The following is a 16,577-nucleotide window of genomic DNA, read 5'->3' as shown; positions in this document are numbered from 1 at the left end:
ATTTGCTTCACAACTATTCTGGTGCCATTGCAAAGACCTCTTCTTGAGTTAAGGTTTCTTAATAGCATGACTACTGCTCCAACTTTCAAATGTAATCTATGAGGAGGCATACCACCAGGCGTTAAGCTGTTTAAGAACTCCATCGGATAGTTTGCTGCTTCCTCAGCATTTGCAGTATCTTGCTGAATGGAATCAATACTGGTGTAGCATTTCAATTCAGACTGAATTCGTCTAAGAACATTTTCATTCAGTTCATGTGAATGTTGGTTTTTTGGAGTTAGGATTGCACGGTTTGCAATGCTTTTACCTTCTGGTTGTATGACTTGAGGAAAGACAGCATCAACAATACATCCATTTTCAATGCAGACAGAAGGAATTTCAAAGATACCTTCCTCTAGTCCTGGTTCTTGAAGTTTTCCATCTCCAAGGTTTAAAAGCCATTGGGAAAAGCCTTGATGTTCTTGGGGGACATTGTCCTCATTGGTACGCATGTTTTGGTCCAATTTGAGGACTTCAATATTCCTCCAACAATTGCTGTTCTTCATGCATGCTGAAATTATTTCGGTTCTGGTGCCATGTGGTACAACAGGAAGGATTTGTCGAAAATCTCCACCAAAAACAGACACTGCACCTCCGAACGTTTTTTTGGAGGGAACTTTTGGATCTTCAGCCATGAGTTCTTTGTAGAAGGTGTCAACTGCATTTACAGCATGAGCTGGAGCCGTAGAATCTTCGTCCCAGATTATGAGTTTGGCGTTTTTCAACTCATTGGCAGTATTGCTGCCATGACGAATATTGCACGTCGACGTTTCATTAATTGGTATAGGCAGTTTGAACAGATTATGGGAAGTTCGGCCTCCTTCCAGCAAAGTAGCAGCAATGCCTGTAAATGTACATGGCAAGACTAATTCATTTTTGCTCTGAACGTAATGCATGATTGTATTATACAGGAATGTCTTACCACTTCCACCAGGTCCGTCAATAAAAAATAGACGTTGTTGCAAGTTGGAATCTCAAAAGCTTCTCTGATTTTTTCGAAAGCCTTTCGTTGTCCTGGGTTTAACATTTGGAATTTCTCCTCAAAGCCTTTTCCGCAACAGGGTCGTAATATTTGCCAGAATTGATTGGATCATCGTACTTGCCAACAGGAAGGTGTAGGCCAAAATCTTGTAATGACTTTCCATGTGTCCGTAACACAGGCTCAATTTCATGTAATGTCATATAGACGGCCTTTTATAGGGACCCTGGAGGTCGTCAGATCCTTCTACTCGCACCTCTTGGGGAAGAGGGATCTGGATTGGGATGAGATGTCGGCTTTTCTGGCTGAAGCCGTCCCCGAACCAGGGGTAGACCCCTCTCTTGGCGTTTTGACAGAGATGATCAGGGAAGAGGAAGTTAAGTTGGCGATTGAAGGGCTTGCCCTAAAGAAATCTCCCGGTCCAGATGGCTTAACATCTGAATTCTATAAGACCTTTAAGGACGCCTTGGTTCCCCTCTTGACTGAGGTATTCAATGAATGTCTTTCCTCGGGCACTCTGCCAAAGTCAATGAGGAGGTCTGCCCTGATCATCTTGTCAAAGGGTAAGGACCCATCTTGCATTGAGAATTGGCCTCCCATAGCGCTTCTGAATGCAGACAGGAAGGTTTTGGCAAAGGTGCTGTTTAATCGGCTGGTGAAATTTGCACCCCAGCTCCTTTCGGGGGCCCAGCATTGCTCTGTTCCGGGCCGCAGTACAATTAGTGCTGTACTCTGTGTCCGAGAGGCGGTGGAGCAGAGTAGGGCTGGTCACTGGAAGGGGTACATGCTGTCATTGGACCAGGCAAAAGCGTTTGATCGGGTTAATCATGAGTACCTCTGGTCTGTCCTTCTGAGGTATGGCCGGCCGGGGGGGTTTGTTGATTGGCTTAAGACCTTGTACGCTGGGGCAGAGAGTTTCCCGCTTGTGAACGGTTGGATTGGCAGCTCTTTTGAGGTTGGGTGTGGTGTTCGCCAGGGTTGTTCCTTGAGCCCGCTGCTGTACGTGTTTGCGATTGACCCACTTCTTAGAAGGGTGGAGCGTGGACCATTGGCTGGGATCGTGATGGACCGGGCAGCACCGGAAGCCACTCTGAGAGTGGTGGCGTATGCCGATGATGTCACCGTTTTTGTTTCCTCTGATGGGGAGGCAGAATGGCTGATGTCAGAGGTAAATCGCTACTCGGAGGCATCCGGGTCCAAGATCAACCGGGATAAGTGTGAGAGTCTCTGGCTGGGAGGAGGAGATTCTGGTTTTGATCTCCCGGACACCCTTCCAGAACCCAAAGTCTCTGCAAAAGTTCTTGGCATCAAATTTGGCCAGGGGGATTGCCCCAAACAAAATTGGGACAGCAGGCTACAGATCGCCATTCAGAAGGTGTACCAATGGAAGGGTTGGTCTTTGACCCTAAGGGAAAGGATAAACCTGATCAAAACTTACCTGCTCCCTGTGCTGATCTATCTGGGCAGTGTGTGCATCTTGCTGGAGCCTCTCTGGACTCGGGTCTACAGTTTGTTCTTCCAACTGTTATGGGGGAATAGACTGAACCTTGTCAAGAAGGAGGTTACTTACCATACGAGGAGACTAGGAGGGTTGGGTATGGTGAACCCTGTGGTATTCCTTGTGAATACCTTCATTAAGATCAATATTGCAAACCTCTGGAAAGAGAGGGCTCCTCTGTGGGTATTCTCCTGTAAGCGATGGTTTCAGCCTTTCTTCCAGGAATGGGAGACAGGAGGGCAAGTGAAAGATCTACGCACACCACATGGACATCTACCGGCTTACGCTACTGTGGTTCTGAAGGTAATTCGCAGGTGGGGTCTGGGAATGTGGGAGTTCAGGACTCTGCCAAGGAAGCTCCTTGACAAAAGGGTTCTGTTGACCCATTTTCAGAGGCCTCTGGCGCGCAGGGATTGCCCAAGTCGGGATCTTGGGGTGGGTCTGCATCTTTTGAATTCTTTCAGGATCCCCTCAAAGTTTTGGTACTTGGCTTGGCGCTGCTTCCATGGGAAGCTGTGTGTGAGGGACAATCTGAAGAGTAGGAGCTCTGAGGACAGGAACTGTCCTCGGGAGCATTGTGTTACCATGCTTGAAAGCATGGACCACTTCCTGCTTCGTTGTCCCTTTAACACAGAGGTGTACAACAGGGTGGGCGCCTCCATTGGCTGGCCCCAGCTGGCCGGGCTCTCTTATGCGGAATTGGCCTATGGAGCATTCGGGGACCTGGGTGGTCAGGACCGCTGCACCTTATTTCTAGTTAGCGCAGTGGTTAGGTATCACACGTGGAACGCACGGTGCTTAGTATCGACGCAGCGGAAAATCCTCCCAGTGGACGATGTGTTTAGGACCATACTCGGTGACCTGGTGAAGGTACGTTCTCTGGAGTATGAGAGACTGGGTACACGGAGGGCCGCTCTCCTCTGGAGGGGCTTTTCTTTTAGTGTGCCCTAGTCTGGTCGTCTCCTCTCCTGGTGGTGGGCTGCTGCTGACACCATAGATTTTTGTTTTATTGATCAGTAGACAGTGATGTAGGGCTGCAGGCGCCGAACTTGGGCTTTGTCAGTTGTGGTTATTGTATTGTTTGTTTCTGTATATATTGTATATATGGGTTTGGGTGTAGGTATTAGGTTGGGTGGAGGGAAAAGGGGGGAGGTGGGTTCATCTGGTTATTTGGGTGAAAAACTGGCACTGCCTGATCTGGCCTATGGACGTTGGACTGAGGCATGAGGCGCAGGACCAGCTCTCAGGTCAGTGCCGGGGAGGGACTGGTGGGCTTGAGTGTGGGGGGTTTTGTTTAGTAATGTTTACATTTGTATAGTTAGTATTTATTTTATATTAATATATATAAAAAAAATGTATATATTAGTTTCTATATATTTTTGTCGGTTATTGTTTATTTTACTTATTATATTGTTATTATTTTGTTTGGTAACCGGACCAGAAGTCTGCAATATGAGTAGTTATTATTGTGTATATATGTATAATATGTGTGTGAGGAGAGAGGGAGCAGCTGGACCAGTTCATTACATTGTTTATTTTGTGGTTGATAATTTTGTTATGTTTCTGTTATTATTATTGTTATGTTTTTCATTTTTATAATAAAAAGATCTACAGGATGTAACTCAGGATCAGTAATGTAATGTATGTACACAGTGACTGCACCAGCAGAATAGTGAGTGCAGCTCTGGAGTATAATATAGGATGTAACTCAGGGTCAGTACAGGATCAGTAATGTAATGTATATACACAGTGACTGCACCTGCAGAATAGTGAGTGCAGCTCTGGAGTATAATACTGGATGGAACTCAGGATCAGTAATGTAGTGTATGTACACAGTGACTGCACCAGCAGAATAGTGAGTGCAGCTCTGGATTATAATACAGGATGTAACTCGGGATAAGTAATGTAATGTATGTACACAGTGACTGCACCAGCAGAATAGTGAGTGCAGCTCTGGAGTATAATACATGATGTAACTCAGGATCAGCACAGGATCAGTAATGTATGTACACAGTGACTGCACCAGCAGAATAGTGAGTGCAGCTCTGGAGTATAATACAGGATGTAACTCAGGATCAGCACAGCATCAGTAATGTAATGTATGTACACAGTGACTGCACCAGCAGAATAGTGAGTGCAGCTCTGGAGTATAATACAGGCTGTAACTCAGGATCAGTACAGAATCAGTAATGTAATGTATGTACACAGTGACTGCACCAGCAGAATAGTGAGTGCAGCTCTGGAGTATGATACAGGATGTAACTCAGGATCAGTACAGGATCAGTAATATAATGTATGTACACAGTGACTGCACCAGCAGAATAGTGAGTGCAGCTCTGGAGTATAATACAGGATGTAACTCAGGATCAGCACAGGATTAGTAATGTAATGTATGTACACAGTGACTGCACCAGCAGAATAGTGAGTGCAGCTCTGGAGTATAATACAGGATGTAACTCAGGATCAGTACAGGATCAGTAATGTAATGTATGTGCACAGTGACTGCACCAGCAGAATAGTGAGAGCAGCTCTGGAATATAATACATTATATAACTCAGGATCAGTAATGTAATGTATGTACACAGAGAATGCACTAGCAGAATAGTGAGTGCAGCTCTGGAGTATAATACATTATATAACTCAGGGTCAATAATGTAATGTATGTGCACAGTGACTGAACAAGCAGAATAGTGAGTGCAGCTCTGGAGTATAATACAGGATGCAAGTCAGGATCAGTACAAGATCAGTAATGTAATATATGTACACAGTGACTGCACCAGCAGAATAGTGAGTACAGCTCAGGATTATAATACAGGATGTAACTCAGGATCAGAAATGTAATGTATGTACACAGTGACTGCACCAGCAGAATAGTGAGTGCAGCTCTGGAGTATAATATAGGATGTAACTCAGAATCAGTAATGTAATGTATGTACACAGTGACTGCACCAGCAGAATAGTGAGTGCAGCTCTGGAGTATAATACAGGATGGAACTCAGGATCAGTAGTATAATGTATGTACACAGTGACTGCACTACCAGAATAGTGAGTGCAGCTCTGGGGTATAATAAGGGATGTAACTCAGGATCAGTACAGGATCAGTAATGTAATATATGTACACAGTGGCTGCACCAGCAGAATAGTGAGTGCAGCTCTGGAGTATAATACATGATGTAACTCAGGATCAGTACAGGATCAGTAATGTAATGTATGTACACAGTGACTGCACCAGCAGAATAGTGAGTGCAGCTCTGGAGTATAATACAGGATGTAACTCAGGATCAGAACCGGATCAGTAATGTAATGTATGTGCACAGTGACTGCACCAGCAGAATAGTGAGTGCAGCTCTGGAGTATAATACAGGATGGAACTCAGGATCAGTAATGTAATGTATGTTCACAGTGACTGCACTAGCAGAATAGTGAGTGCAGCTCTGGAGTATAATACAGGATGGAACTCAGGATCAGTAATGTAATGTATGTACACAGTGACTGCACTAGCAGAATAGTGAGTGCAGCTCTGGAGTATAATACAGGATGTAACTCAGGATCAGTACAGGATCAATAATGTAATATATGTACACAGTGGCTGCACCAGCAGAACAGTGAGTGCAGCTCTGGAGTATAATACAGGATGTAACTCAGGATCAGTACAGGATCAGTAATGTAATGTATGTACACAGTGACTGCACCAGCAGAATAGTGAGTGCAGCTCTGGAGTATAATACAGGATGTAACTCAGGATCAGAACCGGATCAGTAATGTAATGCATGTGCACAGTGACTGCACCAGCAGAATAGTGAGTGCAGCTGTGGAGTATAATACAGGATATTACTCAGGATCAGTGCAGGATCAGTAATGTAATGTATGTACACAGTGACTCCACCAGCAGAATAGTGAGTGCAGCTCTGAAGTATAATACAGGATGTATCTGAGGATCAGTAGAGGGTCAGTAATGTAATGTATGTGCACAGTGACTGCAACAGCAGAATAGTGAGTGCAGCTCTGGAGTATAATACAGGATGTAAGTCAGGATCAGTACAGGATCAGTAATGTAATATATGTACACAGTGACTGCACAAGCAGAATAGTGAGTGCAGCTCTGGAGTATAATACAGGATGTAACTCAGGATCAGTACAGGATCAGTAATGTAATTGTATGTACACAGTGACTGCACCAGCAGAATAGTGAGTACAGCTCTGGAGTATAATACAGGATGGAACTCAGGATCAGTAATGTAATGTATGTACACAGTGACTGCACCAGCAGAATAGTGAGTTCAGCTCTCGAGTATAATACAGGATGTAACTCAGGATCAGTAATGTATGTACACAGTGACTGCACCAGCAGAATAGTGAGTGCAGCTCTGGAGTATAATACAGGATGTATCTCAGGATCAGTAATGTAATGTATGTACACAGTGACTCCACCAGCAGAATAGTGTGTGCAGCTCTGGATTATAATAGAGGATGTAACTCAGGATCAGTAATATTATGTATGTACACAGTGACCCCACGAGCAGAATAGTGAGTGCAGCTCTGGAGTATAATAAAGGAAGTAACTGAGGATGAGTAGAGGATCAGTAATGTAATGTATGTGCACAGTGACTGCACCAGCAGAATAGTGAGTGCAGCTCTGGAGTATAATACAGTATGTAAGTCAGGATCAGTACAGGATCAGTAATGTAATGTATGTGCACAGTGACTGCACCAGCAGAATAGAGAGTGCAGCTCTGGATTATAATACAAGATGTAACTCAGGATCAGTAATGTAATGTATGTACACAGTGACTGCACCAGCAGAATAGTGAGTGCTGCTCTGGAGTATAATACAGGATGTAACTCAGGATCAGTACAGGATCAATAATGTAATGTATGTACACAGTGACTGCACCAGCAGAATAGTGAGTGCAGCTCTGGATTATAATACAAGATGTAACTCAGGATGAGTAATGTAATGTATGTACACAGTGACTGCAGCAGCAGAATAGTGAGTGCAGCTCTGGAGTATAATACAGGATGTAACTGAAGATCAGTAGAGGATCAGTAATGTAATGTATGTGCACAGTGACTGCACAAGCAGAGTAGTGAGTGCAGCTCTGGAGTATAATACAGGATGCAAGTCAGGATAAGTACAAGATTAGTAATGTAATATATGTACACAGTGACTGCACCAGCAGAATAGTGAGTACAGCTCAGGATTATAATACAGGATGTAACTCAGGATCAGTAATGTAATGTATGCACACAGTGACTGCACCAGCAGAATAGTGAGTGCAGCTCTGGAGTATAATATAGGATGTAACTCAGGATCAGTACAGGATCAGTAATGTAATGTATGTACACAGTGACTGCACCAGCAGAATAGTGAGTGCAGCTCTGGAGTATAATACAGGATGGAACACAGGATCAGTAATGTAATGTATGTACACAGTGACTGCACTAGCAGAATAGTGAGTGCAGCTCTGGGGTATAATAAGGGATGTAACTCAGGATCAGTACAGGATCAGTAATGTAATATATGTACACAGTGGTGCACCAGCAGAATAGTGAGTGCAGCTCTGGAGTATAATACAGGATGTAACTCAGGATCAGTACAGGATCAGTAATGTAATGTATGTACACTGAGACTGCACAAGCAGAATAGTGAGTGCAGCTCTGGAGTATAATACAGGATGTAACTCAGGATCAGAACCGGATCAGTAATGTAATGTATGTACACAGAGACTGCACAAGCAGAATAGTGAGTGCAGCTCTGGAGTATAATACAGGATGTAACTCAGGATCAGTACAGGATCAGTAATGTAATGTATGTACACAGAGACTGCACAAGCAGAATAGTGAGTGCAGCTCTGGAGTATAATACAGGATGTAACTCAGGATCAGAACAGGATCAGTAATGTAATGTATGTGCACAGTGACTGCACCAGCAGAATAGTGAGTGCAGCTCTGGAGTATAATACAGGATGGAACTCAGGATCAGTAATGTAATGTATGTACACAGCGACTGCACTAGCAGAATAGTGAGTGCAGCTCTGGAGTATAATACAGGATGGAACTCAGGATCAGTAATGTAATGTATGTACACAGTGACTGCACTAGCAGAATAGTGAGTGCAGCTCTGGAGTATAATACAGGATGCAAGTCAGGATAAGTACAAGATTAGTAATGTAATATATGTACACAGTGACTGCACCAGCAGAATAGTGAGTACAGCTCAGGATTATAATACAGGATGTAACTCAGGATCAGTAATGTAATGTATGCACACAGTGACTGCACCAGCAGAATAGTGAGTGCAGCTCTGGAGTATAATATAGGATGTAACTCAGGATCAGTACAGGATCAGTAATGTAATGTATGTACACAGTGACTGCACCAGCAGAATAGTGAGTGCAGCTCTGGAGTATAATACAGGATGTAACTCAGGATCAGCACAGGATTAGTAATGTAATGTATGTACACAGTGACTGCACCAGCAGAATAGTGAGTGCAGCTCTGGAGTATAATACAGGATGTAACTCAGGATCAGTACAGGATCAGTAATGTAATGTATGTGCACAGTGACTGCACCAGCAGAATAGTGAGTGCAGCTCTGGAATATACTACATTATATAACTCAGGATCAGTAATGTAATGTATGTACACAGAGAATGCACTAGCAGAATAGTGAGTGCAGCTCTGGAGTATAATACATTATATAACTCAGGGTCAGTAATGTAATGTATGTGCACAGTGACTGAACAAGCAGAATAGTGAGTGCAGCTCTGGAGTATAATACAGGATGCAAGTCAGGATCAGTACAAGATCAGTAATGTAATATATGTACACAGTGACTGCACCAGCAGAATAGTGAGTACAGCTCAGGATTATAATACAGGATGTAACTCAGGATCAGAAATGTAATGTATGTACACAGTGACTGCACCAGCAGAATAGTGAGTGCAGCTCTGGAGTATAATATAGGATGTAACTCAGAATCAGTAATGTAATGTATGTACACAGTGACTGCACCAGCAGAATAGTGAGTGCAGCTCTGGAGTATAATACAGGATGGAACTCAGGATCAGTAGTATAATGTATGTACACAGTGACTGCACTACCAGAATAGTGAGTGCAGCTCTGGGGTATAATAAGGGATGTAACTCAGGATCAGTACAGGATCAGTAATGTAATATATGTACACAGTGGCTGCACCAGCAGAATAGTGAGTGCAGCTCTGGAGTATAATACATGATGTAACTCAGGATCAGTACAGGATCAGTAATGTAATGTATGTACACAGTGACTGCACCAGCAGAATAGTGAGTGCAGCTCTGGAGTATAATACAGGATGTAACTCAGGATCAGAACCGGATCAGTAATGTAATGTATGTGCACAGTGACTGCACCAGCAGAATAGTGAGTGCAGCTCTGGAGTATAATACAGGATGGAACTCAGGATCAGTAATGTAATGTATGTTCACAGTGACTGCACTAGCAGAATAGTGAGTGCAGCTCTGGAGTATAATACAGGATGGAACTCAGGATCAGTAATGTAATGTATGTACACAGTGACTGCACTAGCAGAATAGTGAGTGCAGCTCTGGAGTATAATACAGGATGTAACTCAGGATCAGTACAGGATCAATAATGTAATATATGTACACAGTGGCTGCACCAGCAGAACAGTGAGTGCAGCTCTGGAGTATAATACAGGATGTAACTCAGGATCAGTACAGGATCAGTAATGTAATGTATGTACACAGTGACTGCACCAGCAGAATAGTGAGTGCAGCTCTGGAGTATAATACAGGATGTAACTCAGGATCAGAACCGGATCAGTAATGTAATGCATGTGCACAGTGACTGCACCAGCAGAATAGTGAGTGCAGCTGTGGAGTATAATACAGGATATTACTCAGGATCAGTGCAGGATCAGTAATGTAATGTATGTACACAGTGACTCCACCAGCAGAATAGTGAGTGCAGCTCTGAAGTATAATACAGGATGTATCTGAGGATCAGTAGAGGGTCAGTAATGTAATGTATGTGCACAGTGACTGCAACAGCAGAATAGTGAGTGCAGCTCTGGAGTATAATACAGGATGTAAGTCAGGATCAGTACAGGATCAGTAATCTAATATATGTACACAGTGACTGCACAAGCAGAATAGTGAGTGCTGCTCTGGAGTATAATACAGGATGTAACTCAGGATCAGTACAGGATCAATAATGTAATGTATGTACACAGTGACTGCACCAGCAGAATAGTGAGTGCAGCTCTGGATTATAATACAAGATGTAACTCAGGATGAGTAATGTAATGTATGTACACAGTGACTGCAGCAGCAGAATAGTGAGTGCAGCTCTGGAGTATAATACAGGATGTAACTGAAGATCAGTAGAGGATCAGTAATGTAATGTATGTGCACAGTGACTGCACAAGCAGAGTAGTGAGTGCAGCTCTGGTGTATAATACAGGATGCAAGTCAGGATAAGTACAAGATTAGTAATGTAATATATGTACACAGTGACTGCACCAGCAGAATAGTGAGTACAGCTCAGGATTATAATACAGGATGTAACTCAGGATCAGTAATGTAATGTATGCACACAGTGACTGCACCAGCAGAATAGTGAGTGCAGCTCTGGAGTATAATATAGGATGTAACTCAGGATCAGTACAGGATCAGTAATGTAATGTATGTACACAGTGACTGCACCAGCAGAATAGTGAGTGCAGCTCTGGAGTATAATACAGGATGGAACTCAGGATCAGTAATGTAATGTATGTACACAGTGACTGCACTAGCAGAATAGTGAGTGCAGCTCTGGGGTATAATAAGGGATGTAACTCAGGATCAGTACAGGATCAGTAATGTAATATATGTACACAGTGGTGCACCAGCAGAATAGTGAGTGCAGCTCTGGAGTATAATACAGGATGTAACTCAGGATCAGTACAGGATCAGTAATGTAATGTATGTACACAGAGACTGCACAAGCAGAATAGTGAGTGCAGCTCTGGAGTATAATACAGGATGTAACTCAGGATCAGAACCGGATCAGTAATGTAATGTATGTACACAGAGACTGCACAAGCAGAATAGTGAGTGCAGCTCTGGAGTATAATACAGGATGTAACTCAGGATCAGTACAGGATCAGTAATGTAATGTATGTACACAGAGACTGCACAAGCAGAATAGTGAGTGCAGCTCTAGAGTATAATACAGGATGTAACTCAGGATCAGAACCGGATCAGTAATGTAATGTATGTGCACAGTGACTGCACCAGCAGAATAGTGAGTGCAGCTCTGGAGTATAATACAGGATGGAACTCAGGATCAGTAATGTAATGTATGTACACAGCGACTGCACTAGCAGAATAGTGAGTGCAGCTCTGGAGTATAATACAGGATGGAACTCAGGATCAGTAATGTAATGTATGTACACAGTGACTGCACTAGCAGAATAGTGAGTGCAGCTCTGGAGTATAATACAGGATGCAAGTCAGGATAAGTACAAGATTAGTAATGTAATATATGTACACAGTGACTGCACCAGCAGAATAGTGAGTACAGCTCAGGATTATAATACAGGATGTAACTCAGGATCAGTAATGTAATGTATGCACACAGTGACTGCACCAGCAGAATAGTGAGTGCAGCTCTGGAGTATAATACAGGATGTAACTCAGGATCAGCACAGGATTAGTAATGTAATGTATGTACACAGTGACTGCACCAGCAGAATAGTGAGTGCAGCTCTGGAGTATAATACAGGATGTAACTCAGGATCAGCACAGGATTAGTAATGTAATGTATGTACACAGTGACTGCACCAGCAGAATAGTGAGTGCAGCTCTGGAGTATAATACAGGATGTAACTCAGGATCAGTACAGGATCAGTAATGTAATGTATGTGCACAGTGACTGCACCAGCAGAATAGTGAGAGCAGCTCTGGAATATACTACATTATATAACTCAGGATCAGTAATGTAATGTATGTACACAGAGAATGCACTAGCAGAATAGTGAGTGCAGCTCTGGAGTATAATACATTATATAACTCAGGGTCAGTAATGTAATGTATGTGCACAGTGACTGAACAAGCAGAATAGTGAGTGCAGCTCTGGAGTATAATACAGGATGCAAGTCAGGATCAGTACAAGATCAGTAATGTAATATATGTACACAGTGACTGCACCAGCAGAATAGTGAGTACAGCTCAGGATTATAATACAGGATGTAACTCAGGATCAGAAATGTAATGTATGTACACAGTGACTGCACCAGCAGAATAGTGAGTGCAGCTCTGGAGTATAATATAGAATGTAACTCAGAATCAGTAATGTAATGTATGTACACAGTGACTGCACCAGCAGAATAGTGAGTGCAGCTCTGGAGTATAATACAGGATGGAACTCAGGATCAGTAGTATAATGTATGTACACAGTGACTGCACTACCAGAATAGTGAGTGCAGCTCTGGGGTATAATAAGGGATGTAACTCAGGATCAGTACAGGATCAGTAATGTAATATATGTACACAGTGGCTGCACCAGCAGAATAGTGAGTGCAGCTCTGGAGTATAATACATGATGTAACTCAGGATCAGTACAGGATCAGTAATGTAATGTATGTACACAGTGACTGCACCAGCAGAATAGTAAGTGCAGCTCTGGAGTATAATACAGGATGTAACTCAGGATCAGAACCGGATCAGTAATGTAATGTATGTGCACAGTGACTGCACCAGCAGAATAGTGAGTGCAGCTCTGGAGTATAATACAGGATGGAACTCAGGATCAGTAATGTAATGTATGTTCACAGTGACTGCACTAGCAGAATAGTGAGTGCAGCTCTGGAGTATAATACAGGATGGAACTCAGGATCAGTAATGTAATGTATGTACACAGTGACTGCACTAGCAGAATAGTGAGTGCAGCTCTGGAGTATAATACAGGATGTAACTCAGGATCAGTACAGGATCAATAATGTAATATATGTACACAGTGGCTGCACCAGCAGAACAGTGAGTGCAGCTCTGGAGTATAATACAGGATGTAACTCAGGATCAGTACAGGATCAGTAATGTAATGTATGTACACAGTGACTGCACCAGCAGAATAGTGAGTGCAGCTCTGGAGTATAATACAGGATGTAACTCAGGATCAGAACCGGATCAGTAATGTAATGCATGTGCACAGTGACTGCACCAGCAGAATAGTGAGTGCAGCTGTGGAGTATAATACAGGATATTACTCAGGATCAGTGCAGGATCAGTAATGTAATGTATGTACACAGTGACTCCACCAGCAGAATAGTGAGTGCAGCTCTGAAGTATAATACAGGATGTATCTGAGGATCAGTAGAGGGTCAGTAATGTAATGTATGTGCACAGTGACTGCAACAGCAGAATAGTGAGTGCAGCTCTGGAGTATGATACAGGATGTAAGTCAGGATCAGTACAGGATCAGTAATGTAATATATGTACACAGTGACTGCACAAGCAGAATAGTGAGTGCAGCTCTGGAGTATAATACAGGATGTAACTCAGGATCAGTACAGGATCAGTAATGTAATTGTATGTACACAGTGACTGCACCAGCAGAATAGTGAGTACAGCTCTGGAGTATAATACAGGATGGAACTCAGGATCAGTAATGTAATGTATGTACACAGTGACTGCACCAGCAGAATAGTGAGTTCAGCTCTCGAGTATAATACAGGATGTAACTCAGGATCAGTAATGTATGTACACAGTGACTGCACCAGCAGAATAGTGAGTGCAGCTCTGGAGTATAATACAGGATGTATCTCAGGATCAGTAATGTAATGTATGTACACAGTGACTCCACCAGCAGAATAGTGTGTGCAGCTCTGGATTATAATAGAGGATGTAACTCAGGATCAGTAATATTATGTATGTACACAGTGACCCCACGAGCAGAATAGTGAGTGCAGCTCTGGAGTATAATAAAGGAAGTAACTGAGGATGAGTAGAGGATCAGTAATGTAATGTATGTGCACAGTGACTGCACCAGCAGAATAGTGAGTGCAGCTCTGGAGTATAATACAGTATGTAAGTCAGGATCAGTACAGGATCAGTAATGTAATGTATGTGCACAGTGACTGCACCAGCAGAATAGAGAGTGCAGCTCTGGATTATAATACAAGATGTAACTCAGGATCAGTAATGTAATGTATGTACACAGTGACTGCACCAGCAGAATAGTGAGTGCTGCTCTGGAGTATAATACAGGATGTAACTCAGGATCAGTACAGGATCAATAATGTAATGTATGTACACAGTGACTGCACCAGCAGAATAGTGAGTGCAGCTCTGGATTATAATACAAGATGTAACTCAGGATGAGTTATGTAATGTATGTACACAGTGACTGCAGCAGCAGAATAGTGAGTGCAGCTCTGGAGTATAATACAGGATGTAACTGAAGATCAGTAGAGGATCAGTAATGTAATGTATGTGCACAGTGACTGCACAAGCAGAGTAGTGAGTGCAGCTCTGGAGTATAATACAGGATGCAAGTCAGGATAAGTACAAGATTAGTAATGTAATATATGTACACAGTGACTGCAACAGCAGAATAGTGAGTACAGCTCAGGATTATAATACAGGATGTAACTCAGGATCAGTAATGTAATGTATGCACACAGTGACTGCACCAGCAGAATAGTGAGTGCAGCTCTGGAGTATAATATAGGATGTAACTCAGGATCAGTACAGGATCAGTAATGTAATGTATGTACACAGTGACTGCACCAGCAGAATAGTGAGTGCAGCTCTGGAGTATAATACAGGATGGAACTCAGGATCAGTAATGTAATGTATGTACACAGTGACTGCACTAGCAGAATAGTGAGTGCAGCTCTGGGGTATAATAAGGGATGTAACTCAGGATCAGTACAGGATCAGTAATGTAATATATGTACACAGTGGTGCACCAGCAGAATAGTGAGTGCAGCTCTGGAGTATAATACAGGATGTAACTCAGGATCAGTACAGGATCAGTAATGTAATGTATGTACACAGAGACTGCACAAGCAGAATAGTGAGTGCAGCTCTGGAGTATAATACAGGATGTAACTCAGGATCAGAACCGGATCAGTAATGTAATGTATGTACACAGAGACTGCACAAGCAGAATAGTGAGTGCAGCTCTGGAGTATAATACAGGATGTAACTCAGGATCAGTACAGGATCAGTAATGTAATGTATGTACACAGAGACTGCACAAGCAGAATAGTGAGTGCAGCTCTGGAGTATAATACAGGATGTAACTCAGGATCAGAACCGGATCAGTAATGTAATGTATGTGCACAGTGACTGCACCAGCAGAATAGTGAGTGCAGCTCTGGAGTATAATACAGGATGGAACTCAGGATCAGTAATGTAATGTATGTACACAGCGACTGCACTAGCAGAATAGTGAGTGCAGCTCTGGAGTATAATACAGGATGGAACTCAGGATCAGTAATGTAATGTATGTACACAGTGACTGCACTAGCAGAATAGTGAGTGCAGCTCTGGAGTATAATACAGGATGTAACTCAGGATCAGTACAGGATCAGTAATGTAATATATGTACACAGTGGCCGCACCAGCAGAATAGTGAGTGCAGCTCTGGAGTATAATACAGGATGTAACTCAGGATCAGTACAGGATCAGTAATGTAATGTATGTACACAGTGACTGCACCAGCAGAATAGTGAGTGCAGCTCTGGAGTATAATACAGGATGTAACTCAGGATCAGAACCGGATCAGTAATGTAATGTATGTGCAAAGTGACTGCACCAGCAGAATAGTGAGTGCAGCTCTGGAGTATAATACAGGATGGAACTCAGGATCAGTAATGTAATGTATGTGCACAGTGACTGCACTAGCAGAATAGTGAGTGCAGCTCTGGAGTATAATACAGGATGGAACTCAGGATCAGTAATGTAATGTATGTACACAGTGACTGCACTAGCGGAATAGTGAGTGCAGCTCTGGAGTATAATACAGGATGTAACTCAGGATCAGTACAGGATCAGTAATGTAATATATGTACAC

Source organism: Phyllobates terribilis, unplaced genomic scaffold (genome assembly GCF_046119375.1).
Source record: "Phyllobates terribilis strain yellow unplaced genomic scaffold, ASM4611937v1 Scaffold_81__1_contigs__length_6697587, whole genome shotgun sequence".
Taxonomy (NCBI): domain Eukaryota; kingdom Metazoa; phylum Chordata; class Amphibia; order Anura; family Dendrobatidae; genus Phyllobates; species Phyllobates terribilis.
This window is presented reverse-complemented; position numbering follows the sequence as displayed.